The sequence below is a fragment of the Sinocyclocheilus rhinocerous genome, unplaced genomic scaffold (assembly GCF_001515625.1).
Source record: "Sinocyclocheilus rhinocerous isolate Xijiao unplaced genomic scaffold, SAMN03320098_v1.1 scaffold323, whole genome shotgun sequence".
NCBI classification, from domain to species: Eukaryota; Metazoa; Chordata; class Actinopteri; order Cypriniformes; family Cyprinidae; genus Sinocyclocheilus; species Sinocyclocheilus rhinocerous.
The window spans coordinates 341,757-361,272 of record NW_015643640.1 but is presented as its reverse complement, the minus strand read 5'-3'; the positions used below and the strand labels follow the sequence as shown (position 1 = coordinate 361,272).

General features: G+C 36.0%; 1 long non-coding RNA gene across 1 annotated transcript; it reads left to right on the top strand.

Moving 5' to 3' along the window:
* The first annotated feature begins 534 nt into the window (after positions 1–534).
* LOC107757585 (uncharacterized) lies at positions 535–19,019 on the top strand. Its single transcript, XR_001641948.1, has 3 exons — positions 535–545; positions 6,274–6,276; positions 18,932–19,019. It is a non-coding gene; the product is annotated as an uncharacterized LOC107757585 (long non-coding RNA).
* The last annotated feature ends 497 nt before the right edge of the window (positions 19,020–19,516 follow it).

Here is a 19,516-nt window from a genome sequence, read left to right as displayed (position 1 = left end):
TGTGCAAGTTATGTTGACAAGATAGGCTGCCAATTCTGGCCAGGACACTCCTGTAAAAGAGATTTTTTTTTAAACTAAGTGAGGCTCTTTCCTGATTAAATAAAGGTTAAATAAAATACATTAAAATTCTGGGTAAGGCTCGTGCCTGCAAAAGGTTGAAAACTAAAATGCATCTAAAAATGTTGTCACAGAGATTGTGAAACAAAACAAGGACAATTTCCTTCAAGACTGGGTTTTTAAAATATCCAAGTCCCCATTATAGTGACATCTGGTTTAAAACCAAACAAACACACACACACACACACACACACGTTTAATTGACAGTCAGTCAAAAATGCAACCAGGAACAAATGAATACAAATGAAACTCATGGCATACTGAAAGCCCGTCCCACTGAATGTCTGATATTTCAATCTCTTCTGAAGTGTTGTGCTACTTTGGTGTAGGGTTGTGTTAATTGTGTGTAGTGTTTTGACAAACCGGGCCCTGTTTTCAAAATTGTGCTTAAGCAATCGTAAAAACTGTAACAGTTGTCTGCAAATAATGTCAGCTGTCCACTGAGAAAGGCAGCGAAGAAAATAAAGGTAGACAGAACAAAGTGTTCCACATTCCAAATTCAGGTGTTTTCCTGTTACTTGTTTTGTTGGGTATTGTGCAGTCGAGAAGGCATGTTGAGTCTGTGGTTATGACTATATTTGTTTGAAAGGCATGTCGATGTTTTCCACCTAAACAAAACATTTAATTTCCTCCAAAGTGTGAACCACAATACAAGAATTAGACTTCAATCCCTTCTCAGACAAAAGCTGTCAGGTATGTGTGTTTGCACAGGCACTGCTAAAGACTACAACTAAACAGTCAAACAGCTCAACTATTTCAGGCGATACAAGCATGTTGATACAATCTCTATTCCGGTGGAATAACAGCAGTAACTTCCACCTGATCTTAGCAGTGGCCAAAACAAATGAGCAACATGCGCTTCAATAACTAATGCCCCTTATTTACTGGAGGTTGACTAGTTTTTCTGAAGTATTGTCCAAGGAAAGTTGGAGATGGGGGGTCTTGCAGACTGAAGGCACAGATGAAGAGATAAAGAGAGAGAGCGACTGCACATGTCTTTAATCAGACAGCGACCGACTTCAGCAGCATGCAGCAGCATTATAATGATATCATGACCTTTTTTTTAAACATAGAATGCAATTATTTGTCTGAACTCACATTGCCTATTCAGCACACTCTCACAAAGCAGCTTCGCTTAACTACTAATGTATTCTCTCATCTCATCTTAATTATCTCATTACTTGCTTCAGTTACAAATTTGCTGATATTATTCAGATGTCTTTTGCTGATACTATGATAGTATAATGTCAACTGCCTTTGGATATTTAGCAGCGTGAACACTAAACAGGTTCAAGTCAAGTCACATTTCTTTGTATAACGCTTTATACAATTCAAATAGTTTAAAAGCAGCGTCACATTAATAAACAGGAAAATAATGGTAAATGTTGAAAGGTTCATCCATTATGAAACAAGTTCAATTTAGCTATAAGCAGCTCTACAGAAGGCAATAAGTGTCATCATTCAGCTCAAATCAATTCAATGTTGTTTCAATTCTGTTCAATAACGGTGTTGATGTTGCAAAGTTAGTGTCATTATCCAGTTCAGTTCTATTCAAACAACAGCATTTGGGGCTAATGCTGATTTCAACAAAAATGCATTTCCGTCCTATTCCTAAAAAAAAAAAATCTGGGTTACAGTGAGGCATTCATAATGGAAGTGAATGGGTGAATTTGTAAACAAAAAATACTCAGTTTCAAAAATATGTCCACATGACATAATATTTCTTAACATGATTGTATTGTGAAAAATAGTTTACAAAATTGTTCTATGTAAAGCCATAACAATGCAACACCATAAACCCTATGGTAATCACAAATAAACAGCTTTACAGATAAAAATAATAATACATATACATATATTTTAACTGAGGAATTTGTGTTTTTATACATTTTGAAGCTTGACATTTCAGCATTTAAATTCTTCACAACTGGCCTCATTCACTTCCATTTGAAGGGCCTTACTAAAATTCTTCTTTTTATTTTTATGGTAATCAACATTACGCTACAAATGCTGTTGACTGAGCTTTTGTATTAAACCTGGAATATTCCTTAAACAATATGTGATCTCATAACTTCTTACAATGTTTTATTAGCATAATGGCAGACTGTCAGGTGCTCTCACTAATTAAGGTAAAAGAAAGGAAGGAGAAAAAGAAGAGGAAAAGTTTGAAGATGAGTGTGAGTGTGCGGAGAGAAGAAAAAATAAGGAAAGGGAGAAAGAGAAGAGTGTGGGAAAAATCAATAAGACTCCCACTCCAAATCCGTCTGCAAAAGAAACAATAAACCACCTCTCTCTGTCTTATATTCTCTCTCTCTCTCTTTCTCGGTGGGGTGGATAAACAGAAAGACCTACTTGGTACCTCTCTACCATCAGAGCACATCCACACACACACAGACTGTCCCAGACACACACACAAAGTGCAGAAGTGAAGTGGGCACCCCAGACGGTTATATTCAGCCCATTGAAAGCTGCCTGGAGTATTACACAACCAAAAGCAGGATCACAGAGAAAGACCGAAAAAGGAAACAAAATAAAGGTCATGATAGAGAGGACGAAAAGAAAGAAAGAGGTAGAGTTTTAAGTAAAGGCCACTTGTCTCTGCTTGCATGTGTTTATTAGTGTGAGAACGAGGAATTGTGGGTGTGTGTGTGTACATATACGTGTGGAATCCGTCTGTGAGCGGTAAGAATGAATGATATTGCTGATTGTTCAGGGAGGCCCGGAGCAATAGCCAATAATAATCCTGCATTTGAATGGACAACTTTTTCCCTCCCTGGAATTTCTCTGTCTCCTCCGCCCTCCCCATTCACACGTCTTTACTGTACATAAAAGAAACAACAGAATAACATCGAGAGAAGAAGAAAAGGGAGGAAGAAAGGCGCTCTGAAGTGGCTTAGGTCTATCTGCGCTATTTGTCAAGTGAAACTGAGGCAAGCAAAATGCCTCTGTGTGTGTGTGTGTGTGTGTGTGTGTACCTGGTATTTATCACGTTATGGGGACCAAATGTCCTCACAAGGATAGTAATACTAGTAAATGTTGACCTTGTGGGGAAATTTTTTAGGTCCCCATGAGGAAACAAGCTTATAAATCATACAGAATTAGTTTTTTTGAGAAAGTAAAAATGCACAAAGTTTTCTGTAAGGGGTAGGTTTAGGGGTAGGGTTGGTGTAGGGCAATAGCACATACAGTTTGTACAGTATAAAAACCATTACGCCTATGGAATGTCCCCATAAAACATGGAAACACAACATGTGTGTGTGTGTGTGTGTGTGTGTGACTGTGCACATGCTTGTACAAGACTGCGTGAAGCATGTCTATGTAGCCGCATGGCAGATGGGGGCATGAATGTGAGTGTGTTTGTTTCTCCTTGCGTGTGTTTTTCTGCATGTGTAACAGATGGTTAGTTGTGGTATGCGTGTGCACTTGATGTACTCAACAGCTAGCTGGACAGTGTCCAGTGAATTTTGAATACAGTACACAATACTGTACGACTCTAATGAAAGACACACCTGCTTCAGTGCATGCTTAACGTTTAAATACTGAAAGTATTGTGCAAATGCAAGCATGAACACACATATCTGAACTTTACTAGATTGTTTATGGTTATTATTTACTAATATTGCATATTTGGCATATTCTATGACAACAACAGCAAATATTTAGAGCAAAGATCTCATATTCGGCCCTCGAGATTAAGCCCCTCAAGAGTCAATAGATTACTTTCCTTTTTCTGTTGAACATAAAGGAAGGTAAGTTGAAAAATGTCTCAGCGTGTGTGTTTTTTTTTACTTCCATACAATGGAAGTCAATGGTAACCAAAACTGTTTAGCAACAAACAATGCTCAAAATATCTTCTTTTGTGTCTCGCAAAAGAAAGAAAGTCATACAGGTTTGGAACAACTTGTTTTGGTGAAAAAAAGGTTTGGGAACCTCTGCATTAAAATGTTTATTAATTTTTGTATATATAGAAATTAATATTAATCTACATCTAATAAATGCTGTATAAACGTTGTTTACTGTTAGTTTATTATATATAGGGTACAGCGGGGCTAAAGGCCCACCTTAAGAAAAAATGTGTCATTCACTGCGCCTAAAATGTATAATTGCAGAAAAATATATATATACGTTGTATTGAACATTAAAGGGTTAGTTCACCCAAAAATGAAAATTAGCCCATAAATTACTCACCCTCAAATCATCCTAGGTGTATATGACTTTCGTCTTTCAGACGAATCCAGTCGGAGTTATATTAAAAATTGTCTTTGATCTTTCAAGCTGTTTAATGCCACTCAGCAGGTGTTGCATGCATCAGTCCAAAAGAAGTTAAATAAAAAGCGCCCATCCATAAAAAAGTGTCTCACACGGCTCCGGGGGGTGAACAAAGGCCTGTTGCTTTAATTATCTTAAACAAAAATCATCATTTATGAAAATCATAAAGAAGACCTTTGTCTCAAAATATATGCATTAATTTTAGCGATTCTCATTTGCTACTTAAATCTACAAAATTTTTAAAAACAGAAAATATTAGATCAAGTAAGCACAGAATCAACTTTGCGCAGCTGCGCGCGATCGCATCAAGGATCAGACAAAAATACACATGCATCTTGAAAAGCGGATGTTTTGGAAAGTGCTATGCCACGTTTTTGTGCCATCTAGTTGTTTAGATGAAAATAATATCAAAGGCGCCTTTTACCCCAGGGCGCCTTTAGCCCCGTTGTACCCTACTGCATTAGTTAATGCTGTTTATTATTACCTGTTTACTGTTATCTTTTTAGAGCTGATTTACAGCAGAATTGAATTTTGTTTGCATCACTGAATCACTATTTTCTTGTCTAGAATTGTAAAGCTGATTTGAAACAATCTGTATTGTATAAAGCACTAAAAAAATTATAAAAACTTCTGGAGATTATTCTGACAGGTGTCACATTTGTGATTTTGACATGCTTTAACTACTCCAGCAACTTTATTTTGGCCGTGCATTTGAAATGTAATGTTTATTAAAGTGAATTATTTGTTATACTGTATATTTTAGTCCTTTTATATTTTCATTCATTTTGTCACATCAAAGCTTGTTATGTTTCTGGCCTCTTAAAGAGACTCTTCCTGCCTGATCTGCAAGAAAACGTTGCATTCTAGTAATAGAGTTTCAGGCATAATTAGTCTGGATTAGTATGCTAGGTGTAAGTCCATGCATCAATAACTGTACAACTGTACCAACATAAGCGCATATAGTTCAAATTCATGGTTATAAAACCCCTTGTGTTGGTTGTAAACGCTCAACTGCCCCTGACGGAGAACACCACCTGGCCCCATATAATTTGAATTTGAGATCTCTGGTTTAGTGCACAGAACGAAATGTGTAAACACTGCAGCGTAATCTTACAAACTTCCTGCAGCATCATTAGAACAGAAAGACATTGTACAGGAAGAGTCATAAACTTTAAGCAGACTCTGCATCACTGGTGGCATTACGCTATGACATCTGATATGACTAACACATTATTTCTGATTCGCAATCCAAGTGTCTAAACAATCCAGAATTGGCAACACAAGCTTTAATATGTAATCTAGATGACATGCCAATCGATTAGGCTCAAATTTATGAGCACGCCAGGCATAGCCCATAAAACTGTGTGTGTGTGTGTGTGTGTGTGTGTCGGAGAGCACCTGTCTTCTCTGTAGAAGGTAGCAGACAGAGTTAATGACACCAGCGATTCAGTGAATGACTCAATTCATCTTCATTAGCCAGCTCAGACACTATCTCCTTCCTCTCATTCACATACACACGTTTTCCAGACATCTTCATGCAGATATACAGTACACAGAGATTCATTGTGTCATGAGAGTTTATTCACTCAATAATAATAATAATACCACATGTCCATATTCATAACAGGACGTATAGTATAAATGTCACAATATGCAGCCATTAAAATGAGATATGTTTAACAAGTTAAACATGATTGTTACAGTTGTTATACCTTTTCCATTTTTCCAGAGCATTAAATGTTAAAATGTCTAAAACAGACGTCTCAATGGTTGAGAAAATGATTTTTTTGATCTATCATAAAACCTCCGTTTTGGTCCCTGAGAGCGGTTTAACTAGGCTACAGACTGCAGTGTGTGTATATGTGTGTGTGTGTGTGTGTATGTAAGCACGTAAATATTGATTAAACCTGACGTTTTTCAGCAGGAGGAAGTAGACACTTCAAAGCTGACTTTTACCACACAAGCACACACACTAACACACACAAGCGCACACACACTGCTGATTTTCTACTTCAAACACTCCTGGTGTTTGCTCTGAAAATAAGACTGCTGTGTAGCCAGAAGATTCATTTCCTATGCGGAAGGGAGAAAGAGGGAAAAGGAGGGGGCAACAATGATGCCAGATACTTGTGAACTGACTTCAATTCATAGCCATAACAATAATGATAATGGCAGTGACCTCTCTGATATATTACAATGTATTTTAGTCAGAATGACCTAAACCCATCTTAAAGAGATAGTTCACCCAAAAATGAAAATTTGCTATTAATTTACTCACCCTCAGGCCATTCAAGATTTTCTTCAATAGAACAGTAAAGAAGATTTTTAGCTGGAACCGTGTGCCTTGCTGATTCATAAAATGCAAGTCAGCGGCTGCCCGTCTTTGGAAAAATAAATAAATAAAATGAATAGCCATGGCTCCTGACGATATATTGTGGTCTTATGAAGCAAAACAATCAGTCTGTGCAAGAAACTGAACATTATTTATAACATTATTACCTGTAATCCTCAGGCAAGCTGTCCAGAGTGATGTCCAGTTCACGAACGTATTTGGGTGAAACATCCCTTTAAATAGTTACAGTTACAAGCATCAGCATGGGTAACACGCTTAATCTCACTAACACAAAAGAAGGGACTCTTAACCTAAAAACAATACTACTACTAATAATAATAAAGTTCTGTCATCATTTACTCACTCTAATGTTGTTACAAAACTGTATGACTTTCTTCTCTGTAGAACATATATATAAACCCATGCTTATTGTTGTTACCTATGTTTGCAGTTGTAGCGTTCTGGGTTAAGAAAAGTGCATAATAAATAAAATGCAAAAAATATATATATATATATATTTTTTTTTTTTTTGCATGGACAAAAACAGTCAAAACATTCTTCAAAATATCTTATTTTATATTCCACAGAAGAAAATAGGTTGTACAGGTTTGGAACGACACAAGGTTGAATAAATGATGACAATGTTTATTTATGGGTGAACTTTTATTAGCTTTAAGGCAAGTCAGGTCACTCAACGGTCATATTGGTAACAATAAAATCAATAAAATCTGACAAAAATATCATATATTCATAAATATCATACATCAAATAACTAAAATCATATATAGATGAGCATAGACTTTAATCGGATAAAGGCAATTGGCTGTTTGAACTGAAATGTGGGGTCATAATTCCTCTGTTTCTCCCATTCATTTTTCTCAGAGTGGTCCCTCTCCTCCCCATTATACGGTCTCTGGTCAAAACAGCAGGAAGATGCTATAAAATATTAGTGTGAACTCAAACCATGTGATATAACTAAGCAAGACATACACATGCAGATTAAACCAACTATTAATACACAAATAAACACACACACACAGTCAACCTGTAGAGAGAGAGAGAGAGAGAGAGAGAGAGAGAGAAATGAAGGTTGGCCTGTGGCATGTGAGAGCGTTATCTGCCAGTGTGGCATTTCTCTATCACTTCCACACACTCTCACTGAGGTCTCATGCCAGACTCAAACTGTGCTGGCCCACTGAACCACTCACCGAGCTCAGGCTGTGCCAAACACACACACACACACACACACACACACAGACACAGTGACTGCTGGCAACAGTGGGTTGTCAGGCAACAGATGGTTTCACTGAATGAGCCTCTCATGAGAGATAACTGATCTGGAAACGCTCAAACCATTACACAACCAAACACTAACCATTCACAAACCAAAGAGCAACCACAAATGAACAGCCAAACTATATAAAAACCATTAAATAAACTCATTAAAAACCATTATATCAACCAAAATATCGACCACTCAGGGTGCTCTCCTTTAAAAAGAGCGCATAGAGCAGCACTTTCAACAGCTCTTAAGAGACCTATCAGCACTGTGGTCAAAATAGTGCTAAAATTATGTGTGTTCAGTATATTTGCACTCAGGCTTCAAAAATAACTTTTTGCCACACCTGCCAATGAAGGGTGAATTAAAAATTCCACAGACAGTTTTTGTCTTAAGGCTGGAATACACTACCCAACTCTTGCCCAGATTTCTGCCACAATTTGCAATCTGGAAGAGTCGCAGAAAGTCATAACCAGTCTCCAGATGTTGGGACGTCAGAGTTGACAGACTTCTCAAAAAATGTATTGTGTATGATGGCCACGGACTTTGATTATTTTTTTATTTTTTTTCTAGTCTAGTCCTCATTGCATGGAGAAAACCCATTGTTTTCTTCTAGAAATGAGGTGACTGTTTCTGCACGAGTTTGTTGTGTTCGGAAGGACATGAAAGTCTGGTATTGTGCAACCTTCGTTCGTTTAGTAGTGTATGATGCACAGTTTTTTTCCATAACCATTTACAAAGTCAGCAAGTGTAGGATGCGCAGTGTTTTAAAATCTGTTCAGATATTATAAGTCATTGTCCAACCTTTAAACTGCACACAACATAGTATTGTTACAACTCACTGTTCACACTTTGTTCACCCACTCCCAATCACCCTCAACTCGTATGGCTTTCTTAACTCTGTGGGACACAAAATTAGATATTTTAAAGAATTATTTAGTTGTTTTGTTCACATTATGAATGAGGTCAAAAATGTACAAGCTCCAAGAGGACATAAAAATGAAAGCTGAAATTAATCCATACGACTCGACTGGTAGCTACACAAACACTTTGTATGATGAAGAGAAATTAAACATAAGCCTTTTACTTTCAAATCAAATCAAAATATTGATCAACATTCACATACACAGACAACATCAAATCAACTTCCATGTCAAACCTCTGGTTTATATGGCAAACATGTTTGGTGTCTCTATATTTGATGTAGTCTGCATATGTGTGTGATATTTAATACTATATTAAAATTTAAGGTAACACTTTTGTTTAGGAAACACTATTCACTATTAACTAGTTTCTTATTAGCATGTAAATTACTAGGATACTGGCTGTTTATTACTACTTATAAAGCACATAATGGCTTATATTGATCCCTTAATCCTTAAACCCCATACCTAAACCTAACAACTACCTTACTAACTATTAATAAGCAGCTAATTAGGAGTTTATTGAGGCAAACATCAGAAAGAAATACTGCACTAGTTGAGTCGTAAGGAATAGTTTTATGCTACATTTATGTTCTTTTTGGAGTTACCAATATGGACAAAAAACATTCTTCAAAATGTCTTTTCTTTTGTGCTCCACAGAAAAAAAACATAATTTTACTTATAATTTCTTATAATTTAGATATAAAATTTATAATTTCTTATAATTTTACCTGCCACAAATCATCTCCATTTTATTTACTCTCCAAAGCCAATTTTTACACATATTTGGGGCTTGGGGAGCATTAACTTTGGACCCTATACAGTATGTTCCTATTATATTATAAAGACTAACAAACACACACAGGCAGGGACTGAATTAGCTGCGTAGAAAAGAGAGTCAGATAAGGGTTATGGCAAATATATCTTTCCATTTAGAGCAAGAAGGCCAAGCACAACACACAGCGGTACACCCCAAATACATGGATACATACACACACACACATTCACTGAGTCCAACAAAACACCCTCATAAGACCTGCAGTCTAGCAACAATGCGGCTTGCCATGGTTGGACTATTTATTACTTATATTATATACGCTCTCTTTCAAAAAACACTTATTAAATTATGCATCTAAGTCTCAAATTAATGTATGTAATTTACTGAGAAATTGGTATGCAATCCAATTAATTTTCCTTTCCATTCAGTTCAGACAGGAAATAAGTGCATGGTATTCACATTCTCTGATAAGTATTGCAATATATCATTGCAGATGGTACATTCAAATACAGGAAACTGAGGAAATGGAGGGAAAGTGTGAAGGCCGGTCCAATAATAAGAATCCTGATGAGGTTAATATATGACAATATAAAAAACGTTACGGTACAACCATTACCATAATAAAATGAAGCACTGTTATTCTCTTCAACTACTAAAATTAAAAAATATTGCCAGGCTCACACAAATCCCAAATAATCCCAAAGTTATTTGCATCACTGCTTTTCTTGGTGAAACATTCCAAAATACGACATCAGAAATGAATGAGTTGTGATGGATTATATGTTTTACTCATGGCATGGTAAATATTTTAGACGAATTCTGGACAGATGAGACCGCAAACAACTTGCAGGCTGCATTTGTCACATTTCAGTCTAAATAGTTTAAATCCAGCAGGGGCTTTTAAAAAATAACTGTTATCATGTGGTAAATGCATCTGCTGGAATTCATGCAGGCGGATAGATGAAAATGTCATCTAATATGAAGTGACACTATGCACACATTTAAGCAAGATGTTACCATGTAATTTACTGCAATGCATGTTAATAAGATGAGGTGTCTTTTTAACATGCATTGCAGTAATGGTAACATCTTGATTGTGTCCATGCAAAGAAATTACAAAATGCTAAAAGTAAATGCTGAAGAGGCTATTAAGTTTTGTGGGTGGGTGAAACATTTGCCCCCACAGATTTTGCATCGGGTTCAAGCTGGTCAAGCAAAATCAGCGAATGCATGGTTTGAAAGTGACTGCTGTGTGAGCTGTGCTTTATACATCACTACACTATTGATGATGCACAATGGACCTTTTTTTTTTACTAATGTGACCGCATCTTAAGACTGATAAAATATTATAATTTATGGGATATACATAAAAATTGTCTTTGGTGGACCTGAAAGCCTTTATTTGATTTGATCAAAGCAGTGCAAAGTGGTAGACGTTTGCAGGCAGGATTTTAAACTACAGCTAAGCTAAACACACTATAAGGCAATGGTTATCCAAGGTGGAACTAACAACTTCAAGCACTGAGAACACAGGGATTTTCTTTCCAAGCATAGAAAGCTTCAGTTGCCTGCCAGCATGGAACTTCTGGCTGAAAATGTTTCAGCAAACATGCAAATGAAGTTACAACAACAGCATGTCCTAAAACAGATCTGGATCACTGACTGATCTACAGCACCAAGTATTGGGCCGTGATATTACTAAGACTACAGCTGAAAAGGAAGCAGTTAAGATGGAGTGCTGGAGCTGATTTTGCTGAATGTGCTACATGTTGTGAAGACGATAGATATCACTGACTTGGTTACTCATACAAAATGTTGTAGCCCATTAGAGAGGTTCCAAACTCGTGGGTCGCAAACCAAAAACGAGTCACAAGGTTTGTTCTGATAGGGTCAGAGACAGCAAGGAAAACAATGCTAAATGCATTCAAAGTATAACTAACCATATATTTTGCGTGTTATAGGATTCCAAAATAAACTTTTAAAATGCATAAGAAAATCCCATCTCGTACATTTTATTGTTGTTGACAAAACAAGAATCAAATCAAACTACACTATTTTGTTACAGTTTTATCTGGCACTTTGTATAAGCTAGCCAAATTAGGTCCATATCCTCCTAATATGCATGGTAAAAAAAATATATATATATATGCTACAAGAAACATTTTTAGTTCTGTGTTAGGTTTCCACTTGAGGTCCAGCGTCAAATCAGGATTCTGCCATAAAACGAGTTGAGAATTGTCATATCAGACATATGACAATAATACAATATGTATTTGTAAAGCACATTTAAAAACAACCAAGGCTGACCAAAGTGCCGTACAGAAAATACAAAAATAAAAATAAATAATATGACCTTCAGCAGAGTGCAAAAGAATCTCAAAACCAGGATCTCTTCAGTGTATTTTCATTTTACTTAAATAAAAACAACATTAACGACAGTAAAACCTTTACTGATTCACAATAACAGTCATTTACATTTCCCACAAGTTCCCAAAGAGGACTGATCCGGTCCAATCAGTCATTTGTATGTCTGTACAGAAATACATTTGAATTTTAAATCACATAGTATTATACTGTTTAAAATATTACTTTATTACTTATATTATTACTATGCAGTTTAATTTCAACAGCACCTGTCACACTAATTGGCACAAATCTACAGATAATATGTAATTCATCCTGTCATTAACACAAAATAAATCCCTTTCACAGAGGAGTCTTGCATCACAATGAAGAGGTTTAGTTTTTTTGTACATGACCCCACTCACAGCTACTTATCAAATAAATACATGCAAAAAAAAAAAATGTCACACAATATTGCTTTCAGTTGAAATTATGTGAAAAGAAAGTGAACACTGAGTGATAAGAGAGACCTTAAACTATAGCACAGATATGGAAAATGATTGCATGGGATAACGGTCAATTATACATATTTTAAGGGTCATTATACACAAACATTTCAGAACTCCACAGAGTCACGTATTTAGTACTTTTAAAAGTGTAGGCTGAAGCTGTCTGTGAATGTCTGGGTGACAGATGCTTGTTTTATTGAATTCTTTCATGCTTGTTTATGGGAGTGGTGCATGTGTGTCAGTGTGAGCGGTGCTCTTTTGCAAATGAAAACTGGATGAGTCTCCATCCCACTCCCTCCTGTCAGAGTAAACGCAGATGAGAGTTTGATGGTGTAAAAAGTTGGAAGGAATAAAGCTGATCAGACTATTAAACCTGAAGACTACCAACGAAGTCTAACAGCGAAGGCTGTGCAGTTTGCGTTACCAAAAATGACCACAGAACCAAACATTTCAAAATGACATTCTGTTATTCTGGCAAAATTTGGCTGTGCAACATAAAATGTAGAATCAGAGTTTAGCAGGGTATTATTGTATGATTTAAAAATGAACATTTAATGTGTTGATTAATAATATTATTCATATTAATTATTTTTTGTATATATTTTTAATATTTATTAATATTATTAATATTATAATAGTTATTATTATTATCCTATTAATAATAATAATAATAAGCCAACTCTTCTAGCAACACACACACACAGACACATACACATTTCAATAGATTCTCAGTAGGTATTACTGATGGGAAAACTTTTGAAGGACTGGAGGACTGCAGGGGATAGGAAACACATGTCTACAAACTAATATGTATCTTAATATCTCTCTTATAAACTATTAAATTATTTAGATAAGCCATAAAACATTTGAGAAGTTTTTACGGAAAGTGATTTATTTAGTTTCCTCTCTCCCTCTCTTTCTGTGTCTCACTCCATCTTTCTATTTCTAGGCCTTATTTCCACTTGGAATGAGGTATGACTTCATGATTCCACTGACATAACTTGGGCGATATGAGTGCTAAATAATTTCCACATTTCTTAGAAATGGCATAATAGAAGTAATACACTCCATCAATCCATCTCCCAGAAGCATGTGTGTGAGAAAGAGAAAGAAATATAGTGGGAATATAGCACGAGTGTGTGTCAAATTTTATACATTTACTAAAATACAATAATGAAATATAATCTCATCTTTGAATCAGATAATAAAAAATATATATACTCATTTGATTCCAAGAACACACACACACACACACACTTCAGAGCGAGTTCATCTTAGATCGAGCAAAATGCTGCACAATATAGTCTACATAAGTTTCAAGCATTTTGAAACGCACACACACAGTGAGTTTTGGCACATTATTTGGGATCAGGGTGGCCTGTGTGTGTATTTGAGAGCTCTGAGCTTGAGACGCGACTAAACTCAAACCACATGTGTGTGAGAGTGTGTGTGAGAGAGGCAGACAGAGGGAGGAAAAAACACCTTACTGGTGTTGCCAAATCGAATGCTCTCTCTGTACAATCTCCTGCACTTTTGAAGCTGTCCACAGCTCATAAAGTCAGAAAAACTGCAATTCCCATAAGGCTCAGCTACAGCCAGGGCAAGATGCTTACAATCACCAGACATGCAGGAGGCATATATCAACCTGAGCATCAAAAACACATATCCACCCAACTACTGAGCTCGTATTATTATTAATATTAGTTAATGACAAGTAAATAACAGCTGTGCTGAATAAAAAGGGGTTTTACAACATTTATCTGTCATACATTACTATAAATGTGAATAAATGTAATAAAAAATACAATCTATTATAATTTTGAAAATGCATATTTAATTCATAAATAAATGCATAAATAATAATGTTCAAAAACTGGGTAATGAAGTGACATTATTCTACTCACCCTTCAACCATTGAACATAAAATCTATTTATTTTTTATATTGTATTAACATTCTCTTGAAACATTCCAGTTAAGACTCCTAATAGAGATTAGACGTGAAAATGGGAGATGATTACATTTTAAAGCATCCGTATGACAACAAATCTGGAAGGAGATGTGAGGATTTGGGAAGAAAAATGAGAGATTCTTACTGCATTGCAGTGAATTATTCATGGAATATATTGTAAATTAAATCGGGAGAGCAGATCACAAATGTGCAGTCATTTTTCATGTTGTTACAGCAGAATACAACAGAAAAAAGAAAATAATCAGGAGGAAAAGAATGCAGCAGAGTGAGAAGAGCTCTTGCCATGGATATTCTTGTTATATCATGTCACATTTAAATACCAACCGTGACGTTATTCTCTGGATGTCTGAAAACAGAACATAAATGAACATTTTCAGCTCATTCAGGCAAGGATTATTTGTAGTGCATTTGAAATGATTTTTTTTTTTCACTTCATTTCTGTTCACTTCCCCAAACCGGAAGTGCCTCCCATCATTTAAAAAGCAGGAGGCTCTTTAAGCAAAAGGTGGATATTCAGTGGTTCTCAAGCAGGGTTTGGATGCCTACTAAAGAGGGTTTCTGGGACACAGAATTACTGAAAAGTATTTGAATTTAAATTATTGTTTATATATTAAAATAACCAAACTCCAAGCAAAATTAAAATGCTAAAAACATACAATCGTGATATAAGCTGCAATCATAATTTCTCCCATGGTTAATTAAATATATCAATACTCGCAGTTTCTGGTACCAAGGATCACGGTTTCAGCTAAAAATCATCTTTACTGTTCTATTGAAGAAGAAAAAAAGTCACCTACATGGATGGGCTGAGGATGAGTAAATTAACAGCACCCTTTCCCTTTAAGATTACTGTTGGAACTGCAAACATAAATATTAGATAAGAGGCACAATGTGGCCTTAGGGCTGTTCTGAAAATGTGACAATGTGGAATTTTCCCCCAAAAAAACAGATCTAAAAGCATACACACATTTACAGTATATAGTGTAATAAGCACACTAGACATAGTGAGGAGCGGGCCGCATTGGTCTGGGAATACTGATGTCATTTAGATGACATCACGGGTGTGGTTAGGACTTTAAGCCCAGAGTTCGTTTTGGTTTATCCCTCAATTACAATCAATTACACATTCCCTTTCTCTTTCACACACATGCACAGAGTGCAACCAGTGTGGAATACACACACACACACACAGAAAATCTACACTGCCGAAACGCAAACAGTGAGAATTACAATAATGCTTTCATCATGGGCTCACTCAATTTTTTATGACAACCATGTATACACACACACACACACACACAACAAAGTGTGTCACTTAACTCGCGCGTAGCTTGATTCTCATTTAATAAATTACATTTTAAATTGAAACTAAAATTGAAAAAAATATTTCTCAATATTACTGTTTTTTTAATCAAATAATTGCAGCCAATTATGGTGAGCATAAGAGATTTCTTTCAAAAACTTTTTCTAAAAAAACTTTTGAACGGTAGTGTATTGACAGATACACTGTCGTACAGCAACAATAAAGTTTCAGAAGCAGACATCTCTTTTTTTTTCATGTTGCCTTTGTTGCAATTGGTTAATCACAATTTTATTTTGCTAAACTGAAACGTTTGCAGATGGTCTGCAACTGGTGGAAATTAACAGAATAATTAAAGAGAAAACAATACACTCATGACACCTGTTGTGTTTACCCACCATTTATTGACTAATGGTCTAAAAAAATATACATTATGCATAAACCTGAGAGATGTGAGTTACTTTAAAAAAAAAACAATTTTAATATAAACTCATATATACAGTGCCCTATGCTCTAGGTGGGGGTTTAGGCAATACCAGCATATACTGTATACAAGTCACAGTCAGACATGGGTCTGTGATGTCTGATTAAACTTATTTTCTGAAGCTCATTGTGTCAGCACACCTTTAGAGCTTTACTGACTGATTGTTAATTAAGGTTAGTAACATTCCAATCAGAAAACTGTTTAGATACTGATTAGAAATATCTCTTCAAACTTTTTTTTTTATTCATCAAAATGTTTTCACAGTTTGTTTTGTCCCTTAACAATGCAAAGGCATGACAGAATTTCAGGTTTTGTGCTGATATTTTGCCTACTGTGCTTCCAAACTTTTGGAGGGCACTTTGTAAATTGTATATAATTTAGTTTTGATTGCTTGTTGACAAGTGTAAGGTAAACAGTGTTCCATATAACTTTAATCCAGAAACTGTGTAAACATCAAACAGCAAATGGAAATGGAACATGTAAAAAAAATAAATGCCTTCACATTTCTGAAGTCCACCACACACCACTGAACCACAGATACACACGCACACAAAATATGAACATTTAATTTAAAAAGGAAACTGAGGACAACACAAAACCACACACACTGAACGCTGACAGCACCTCCAAACATTCCCATGATTTGATATTTTCCCACAGTCTACAGAAAGTGTTCTGACTTTTACAAAGAGGGAAAACACACACACACACACACATTTGACTGTCCAAATGCATGTATAGATGGAGACGGAATCTCCTCAATAAGACACTTGCAAATATTTGAGAACAAGAGTAATGATGGAGGCCATTGTGTTTTGAGCAGCCAGTACGCCTATGGAATGTCCCCACAATTCACAAAAACAAACCTGTGTGTGTGTGTGTGTGTGTGTGTGTGTGTTAGAGAGAAAAAGAGAGTGCAAGACATCATGAGACTAACCAACATCACAAAGAATAACAAACTTCTAGCCTTCAGCATTTCAACACAAACTCTTCTGATTTATGCTGCAGGAAGGTATTTTTAATTAACTGCTGAAAACTAATTTCATGTCAATGTTGTTTTGAATTGCTATTATTGATGTAAATACTTATTTAAAATAACAAGATGAGGAAATACTGTGCCAGGAATAGGCCTACTTATTTACTCAAGGTTACGTGAATGAATCGATAAAAAATTCCACATACACACACAGATGCACACATCTACCTCTCCAGTTGAGGTCACTGAGTGACGGTGAGGCTGTGCATGTGTGTGTGTTTGTTTATCTGTCTAAGCTGTCTGCTTGGAATAAACTGCCGGTCATAAGTACACACGCTCTCTCTCCCCATCAAAATATTAGGAAGAGCTCATGCCGCCTCCAAAGCTGTTTTTGTAACTTCAGAATGCTAATAATGTGGTTGCTAATGATTAAATAGGCCCACTCTTGGGAGCAGTTTGTGGAATGTGAGCCTTAGAGATGTTTGGGCCTGTCAGCAGTGGCCGTAAGTGATTAGGCATAACCTAAACACCATCTGAATTAAGCACCAATCAAATCTGTCCATAGCGTGTAATCATCAGGGCTATTACTGCACTCCAGAGAGCTCAAATCAAAACAACGCATATATTCATTTACTAAAAGTCACATAGAAAATCATTGCAAAGCCAAAGAGGTGGAAAATGCAAGGTCACAGAGAGCATGTGAGGGCTAATATTTGCATTCCTTAAAGGAATAGTTCACCCAAAAATTCTAATTCTGTCATTTACTACTCACCTTCATGTCGTGCCATATCAGTATGGTCTTACAAAAGATCCTAGTTTCTAGTGACCAGAGGCTGTCAAATTCCAAAACTGACAAGAAAAACTCCAACAAAAACTGTCCAATTTGAGCTGTGCGCTATATTTCTATCAAGACTAATAAGTCACGTTAAAAAATAAAACTATGTTGCAGCAATAAGTCAAATGTGTTAGGCTGAAATATCAAAAGGCAGCTTGTTGTTGAAGAACTACAACTGGTTTCATTTATCACCTGAGAACATGACACCATCAACAGCATGAAGATTTCAATTACTTTAGCGTTTTTATTTTCGGTTTTCGGCTAAAAAATACATTTCAGTGTATCAAAGGAACTGACCAAATTTGTGTGATTCTTCACAGAATAATTTAGCTTCCTCTGAAGCTAGTTTGTAACCAGAATTTGGAATCTGAACACAATCTTTGGCCAAGAGAAGATTATAAATGAATAATGACTGAAATATTAATCTGTTCGACGTGCAGAATCCTTGTTTGGATTCAGAAGACTTGGAATGTAGAGTTTTATGGATGATTATTTTTTCTTTTTTTTTTTAATAAATTAATACTTTTATTTATCAAGACCATTTTTTAATTGGTAAAAATGCTGCTCTTTTCAACTTTCTATTCACCAAAGAATTAAAAAAAAATGGTGCTATTACAGAAACTTGAATGGCAAGAGTTGCTGAATGGTTCCTGTGGGTTTGGAACAACATGAAGGTGGGTAAGTAATGACAGAATTTTCATTTTGGAGTGAATTGTTATATTATTAAACGCTGTTTAAGTTGCTTGCATTAGGATCAAATACAAACATACACACACGGAGCCTGTCATGAAAGTGAGAGACAGAGCTGGAGAAAAGAATGCAAGTCAAGTCACCTTTATTTATATAGCGCTTTATTCGATACAGATTGTGTCAACAATGTACTGCATTATGCCAATGTTTTGCACATCATCGAGGCGTAGCTCACTATACATATCAAGCAAAACAGTTCTACATCATATGTGGCCTAGAGAGACAGAGAAAGAAAGAGAGAAACAGAGCCATAGCGTTTGAACTTTAGGGGGGGTGGACAGTTAAAATGCGCCAAAATCAAACGTCTCTTTGAAACAAAAGCCACACAACAACAATCATCTCCAGACCTTCTTCTGATCAAATGCACTAACCCAGAGTACACGTGGGAGAGCCTCTAATTGACTCTTATGGCAAAGTCAATCTGAACCACACCATGCTGATGTCATGCTGGGGTTTTCCAAAAGAACAATACAAAAGCCGTCCAAAAGCCTCAGAGTGAAACACTTGTACCAATACAACCCCACCAAATCAAAACTCATGACAAGTTTCAAAGCTTGTGGGTGTTTACAAATGGAGGTGTTAGAGGAGGGACTCACTGCACCTAACAAAACAACAGACCAGTCCAATGGGTTCAAACCAGACAGACCATGT